Source organism: Trachemys scripta, chromosome 11, assembly GCF_013100865.1.
Source record: "Trachemys scripta elegans isolate TJP31775 chromosome 11, CAS_Tse_1.0, whole genome shotgun sequence".
Lineage (NCBI taxonomy): Eukaryota > Metazoa > Chordata > Testudines > Emydidae > Trachemys > Trachemys scripta.
The window spans coordinates 28,651,258-28,658,393 of NC_048308.1; positions in this window are offsets into that span (position 1 = coordinate 28,651,258).

Consider the following 7,136-nt stretch of genomic DNA (forward strand, 5'->3'; position numbering starts at 1 on the left):
GGGCGTAGATAACCAGAAGAGCACTAATTATCATTTTATATAATTTCAGTTCAGATTATGACAGTGTTGATCTTGATATTGAAATCCAGATATTAGGTTAGCAGCTGATCTCCAAATGTTCAGATTGGACAGTTAAATATTTTAGACAGGTAAGTGAACAAAAGATTGAATTGGTCTTGTATACAGCACAGACTGAGAACCTGCCAAATTTCTTCATAAAGAAACCTAAACAGTTTTTGAACTTGACATTTTAAATATCTGAAACACAAATTTTTAATATTTTTATTTGCATTTCTACTGTGTAAAAACAGCTAAACTAAAACTAACAGGTTGATAAGTGCTAAGATAAATACTCAGCAAGGATCAGATTGGGAATGTCAGGCTTCAGACCAGAGTATATTTCTATTGCTGAGAGAGAGAGATCCTTGGGAAAAACAAGTGCTTTTTTTCAGTGGAACAGTGTAAACAGCTCTGTAATGTAACATGAATGGCATAGCTATAATCTATGCAAAATACATTCACTAAGATTTCTAATTGATGTGGGGGAGAAACTTCGTTAGGAGATTATAAAGTTCAACAATATTAGTTTGATTATGCTCATCTTAATTTTTTCTCATCTCGTAGTTACTGTGGGTTCTTAAGACTGACTAGCCTGCTGTGGCCCTCTATTCTAAGCATTGCCAGCTACTCTTGTGTTTAAAAAATACATTTTAAAGCTGCTTTTCCTCATGAGTTTCTACCCTGCTTCACCCTAACATCTACATTATCCAAAGATTTGGCTTTTTTTCTTGGCCCATCTACAAATTACTGGAATGCTATTAGGAAATAATTTGCAACCTTCTATCTGAAAAGTCCAAAATATTTTTTTAGTTTTTAAAAAAACCACAAAAATGTCATTTTTGTTCTTAATACATACACATGATCAAAAATGAAAGGTAAATTAATATATATATAAAATGGGATTACATAGAAGGACTATACAGTGGGTGTTTTCTGTGTACCAAGCCAAGTAAAGTACTGTAAGACACTACAGCAAAACAGCTATTAATGAGATATATTTGAAAGAATGGGTATTCTGTGCAACTAACCGCTAACTACGTCCTGTTACTGCAACCTCTCAATCAAATAACAAAATACATTTTCCATTTTTTAGCACATACAGTTTTACGTTCTGTTAGGCAAAGGATACTACATATTTTAATGATCTTTCTTTACATTCAGAAATCTGTAATCTTGCTCTAAGCAGCATATGTATTTACAAACTGTAGTTTCACAAAATACATTGAAATTGCTACATTTCTTCATTTTTTTTTATTTTAAAGTATATTAATAGTTTCAATAGCCCATTGTTGCTATTGGGCACCTCTAAGATGTCATAGCAATCTTTGTTCACTGATCTATTTAGAGTAAAGAAGGATGTTAATTATGGCTTATCCTTTGTAGTGTAACAAGTACTTTTTACTAATCCAGCACTGTAAAAAAAAAAAAAAAAAAAAAAAAAAAAAGCCCCCCTTTTTTTTCCATAAAACAATTCTAGACAGCAAGGGTAGTGTGTTGCTTGGGCTAAGGCTGGGCTGTTAGCTAAATTAAGCCATTGTGACTCAAAATCCTCCTTTAATAAGGTTCATGCTGTCTACAACTTCATCATTTTCTGCTGAATGATAATTACTTTATTCAATCATGTTCAAGGTTTTAGTGAAAGCTAGCATTGATTGATTAACTTCAATTACCATGCTTACATTTGCATAGATAAAAACTGCTTTTCAATTTGTGAGTGGCACGCCAGTGGAAACCCTGCGCTGATATTTGCATTTCAATGTGAACAGTGAAGAATAAAGGTGGAAGAAAGGTCTGATCAGTGCTAAGCCCTTTCTGCTTCAGTGCTCAAGCATTTTTCCATAAACACTCTTGTTATGATGTTAGTTTGTTCAAACCACTCTGAGGTAACTGAGGGAGCCTCCTGTTTACAAGCTTGCATGACAATTTTAAGGGTATGGAGTGAGGAAAGCTGAAGTCAAGGCTTCCAACAGGCAGAAGGTTTTATGCCAAGTAAATAAAACAGAAAAATTCTTCCTCTGATGCTATACTGGAAGTCCAAAATCCTGTAATATCCCTTGAAAAGCAGCCCTGTCAGCTATTGAATGAGACTCCAGACTTTGACTTCACTCAGTCAGTGCTATTTTCATGTAGAAGTCTGGTGACTTAGCAAATGAAACGCTTGCTTCCTGTGTGTCTGATTACTGATCATGTCAAAGACAAAGTCCTAACAAACAAACTTGAGACGTGCCTCTTGATCCCAACGGGATCGTCCATCTTGCAAAGCTGTTCTAAACTGACAGGGCAATGGTATGGAAAAAACTAGACTTGCTTCATGCTCAACCACCACAACTTCTGAAGGGTGTGGCCTGCTGTGTTTAAAGGATTAGATTTCTTGGGGGTGTTCCTTAGTTTTCTCTTCTATTAGGCCTTAGCTGAAGTGCAGTATGACTCTCCTTTTTGTATCAAGAAATGGCGAAGCTCTATATAAATCTCAATATTACATTCAATCACCTCTTAATCCTTATGACACTGGCTTTTTTCCACCCTGTCAATCAAATGAATGGTGTGGAAGTTTGCCTTTCTATGGAATCTGCCTCCAATGGGGATAAAGCTTTTTCAATCACTACTCCATTTAATAACCCAATGGGAGTGTTCTCCATGGAGAGCCCACACCTCTGGAACTTGCTTTGTCTGGCAGCCTGCCACAGCCCAGATGCTAAGGTAAAGGAAGCAGTTTTAAAATCAGCAAGTTTAAAAAAAAAAAAAAAAAAAAAAAAAAAGTCCGCTACTTACATGATCTGAAATCCAGCAGCTGCGCTAAAGAGATGTTGTCAGTTCAGAGAAAGGGATGAGGAAACGGAGTCATTTCTTAGATTCTCAATTTCAGGAGCATGCTACAAAATATATTTGGTCTTTATTGGGTCAAATTTGAAGCTTCTATGTTTAAATTTCCCTACAATCCCTGCTCTCAAATCAAGTAATTTAGAAGGGAATAAAGAGTACAGGCTTACTGAAAGCTCTACAGTGAAAGGACTGCTTTAAATTGTGTATTGTGCAGCTCTGAGCACATGGCCAATACCAAATGATAATATGGAAAAACTGCTGGAAAGAGAGGGCTTAATGCTGAGCTCACTCACCCAAGGGCTAACTTGATTAAAGTCAATGGAGTCACATCTGGGCAAAGCCAGTGTAAGTGAAATCTGATTCAAGTCTTTCTCGTACTTCCTCTGAGCCTTTCAGGAATCTTGTGTCCATTCTTCCTTCCTTAACAATACTAACTAACCACCACATTGATATACGTACTACCTTTGTAAACTACATAAAATGTAGCAGGATCTTCCAAACTTTAACATGACATGTTTACAGAAATTACGTTTTAGCATCTCATTTGAGTTGCCTCAGACAAATCAGGGAGAGATGCATATTCTGTGAGCCCTGATCTACACTACACTAGGGGGTGGGATCAATCTAAGTTACGCAACTTCAGCTACGTGAATAATGTAGCTGAAGTCGACGTACTTAGATCGACTTACCGTGGTGTCTTCATCGTGGTGAGTCGATTGCTGCCGCTCACCCATCGACTTTGCTTGCGTCGACAGGAGAGCACTTGGGGGTCGATTTATCACATCTAGACTAGATGCAATAAATCGTTCCTCGCCGGATTGATTGCTACCCGCCGATCCAGCGGTAATGAAGACAGACCCGAATCTCTTAACACATTGGTTTTTCTGTTGAGTGTCATCAACATTCCATCTTCATCTATAACAAAAAGAAAACATAAAACTATGATGATGTTGTTTCAGGACCAATATAGTCTGATTATAGCCTTGTTTCTGAATCACTAGCATGTTCTGGGCTACTACGAACAAAAGCCAAGTGTCATTATCGGATTTTCCCTACTGTCCTAGTTCATGAGGTTCTGGGCTGTGCCAGCGGCAGAAGAGTTAAGAAGAGATACAAAGGGCAGACGTGCTGGATATGCAGATTTATGGACATGCAAAAAAATTCCATAATCCTTTATAGTATCTAATTCTGGCCTTCTCAATGAGTTCATTATTAATTATTTGTTATTTAATTTCCTGTCAAAATGTCTTATAGCACTGAACAACTTATCTTACCAAGCACTCACTGTATGGGATGTTAGCCCTGCTATATGACTCTTTGAAACACTCCAAAACCATGAGTTCTTTTGTGTCTTGAAAGATATGAACCTCAGTGGAAGATCATGTTTTCCACTCCTACTCTTTGCATTCTGGCAGCTCCTTCTGTGACATCTAAAACACTGGATGGTCTGGCCAAGTTGGATGGGCTTTGAACAAGGAAGTTCTGTTATGGTTGTTTTTGAAATCCTCCTCCTCAGACAATGTAATGCTGGAAGAGCTGCTCTAAGGTCACTAATATACCACCAAGGCTGCAGGAGTCCCACACTGTTTCTGAACCCTTGGAGGTGGTACTTGAGTTCAGTAGTGAAGCCATGTAATGTGAATCCACGACATGTTCCCCACTAAAATCCCCACATGTGCTAGAGCCGATGGTAACCCCCTGGGAGCACAGCATTATGGTACTCAGGATGTGATTGTCTGGTTGGGCTCCCCACATTTCCACCCAGTCCTGCCTCTGTGCTACAAAAGTGCACCATTATCCAGCTTATTGGGTCTCCCAGCCTATAGGGTTGGGCCAAGGATTCACCCATAACTAATTCATCCTCACAACACCTCTATACCAGTGGTTCCCAGTGCGGGCTGAGACACTTCTTCCAGCAGCGCACCGCGGCTACTGGGAGCCGCAATTGGCCGAACCTGCGGACACGGCAGATACACAAACTGGCCCGGCCCACCCGGGGCCTTCCCTGCACAAATGGCGGAACAAGTTTGGGAACCACTGCTCTATACAATGGGTAAGCTTTTTCCTTATTACCTTATTACACATGTTGAAAGAGCGCCAGAGAACAGTGTGATGGGCACAGAGTCAAAGTGAAAACTAGAACATTTCCTGGGTTACTGGGTCCCACTCTCAGATGAAGAGTTTTCTGGATTTCCTGGATATCGCCCACAGGCATTTTTAAGCACGTAAATAACCTGGCTTGTACAACACCAGCCATGAGCCCATGCCCTCACTTGAGAAAATGGGATGTAGCTGTAGCACTGTTGCTCCCAGGATATTAGGGAGACAAAGTGGGCATGGTAATATCTTTTATTGGATCAACTTCTGTTGGTGAGAGGCAAACTTTTTGAGTCACACAGAGCTCTTCTTCAGGTCCGGGAGTACCTTTTCCAGATCTGAAGAAGAACTCTGTGTAGCTTGAAAGCTTGTTTCTCTCAACAGAAATTGGTCTAATAAAAGATATTACCTCACCCATCTTGACTCTTGAGAAAACGGAAGCATTTATACTTTGGTGAAATATGCAATGACTATACTTGTTCATCATTACTCCTAAAACAATGCTTGGAAAAGGAAATATTATCTGTCAAAGAAATTTAAATGTGACTGGAAAGTCTATATGCACCCAAAATATATTGTATCCCAACACATGAAATAATAAAGGGTTCCCTCTGGATTGTTCAGTTTCTTTCCAAAGCAATAAGAAAGAGAAATTATTCCAGACTCATCCCCTTCACCTTACCTCTCAAGTCATTATAATGTGCCTATATTACTGTTGTTTGTTGCGTCTTCTCTACTACATTCCAGGATGCAGATTCAGAGTCTTTCATGTTGGAGCATCTCTACTCAAAGTCTTGGTGTTGACATCTTCATAGTGTAAATACACCCACATTTTCTTCTTTGTTGCACTCGGGATGATTTCTGACATCATGCTCGGAATACAATCTGAGGAACAATTCTGTATGTTCTTATGCAGTCTCTTTTTTTAGGCACATCATAGAATATTTCCCTTTAGCAGCTCAAATTTTGAAAATGCTACAAAGATATTCTCTCCCATCATTGTTATCAATTTACTTAAGAGAGTAGAATGCTTAGCACATGCCTCCCCCACCCCTGCAAAAGCAATTCCCTCTGCCCTAAATGCTCCAAAACAAGGACTGCGGAGGTGGAGCCAGAAAGAAACTCCTGCTGTGATTAAATTGGATCATTTAAAAACTGCAGCTCCAATGACAAATCTGTGTACTTGCCAATGTTACTTTGCTATTACTGGTTGATGCTACCTATTGTATTCTTAGAAATTGTACAGATGGCACATATAGTGCATTCAGGCATGGATTTTGTCCATTTCTCTCTCAAAAGAAATATTTCTTTAAAATTATTCAAGACAGATTGATGGACAAATCTGTCTTAGATATTTAATACTAATTTATTAATGCTTAGATGACTTATAACAATAGGAAGTCATCAGTTTGTTTTCTAAATCCTAATGCAATGGTTGCCATAAGAACACAAACTATGTGTACATTTTAATGCGTCTATGCTTCATAATTATGCATGGTTGTGTGCTGTTATAATTGACATAAAATATAAAACAGGTCAAAGAGCAGCTATTAAAACTATTTTTCATTTTGCTGCCTGACAGCCAGCCACATCAATGCCTAGTACATTTAATAGGACCATACAAAGAATGCAAAGATAGTTATATAATTTCAACCATATTAAAGCCTCCAGAACTTGCAACCTAATTATTTCCTACAGTATCTTGTTGTAAACTATATTACTTTATTTGGAATGTATCTGTTTTCTGATTAAACAATAGAAGTATATTAAATTATCATGGTGGGGGGTCATAAAACTTTTGGACATATTTCATAGAGGTCATTCTGTTAGGTTAAGAATTATCCCAGGCACAATGATTTTCTGCCACTTAAAATCAAAAATAATGTTAGAATTGTGCTAATTCCGTATGGCTGTTTAACTCACAGAAGTGAATTCTACCAAAGGGGTAAATGGTAGTTGTGTCCTCTTAACAACAGAATGACAGAAAAAGAAAATGCAAGAAACACTCTGAATTTATAAAATGTACCTGATGTGCACACTGCTCTATTGATTAACAAATGTAGCTTTGGTACCAGGAAACAGGTTATATCATATACAATTTGCACATTTTTTTGTCTTTGTCATCATTAGTATCATTATGACATAAATGATCATCT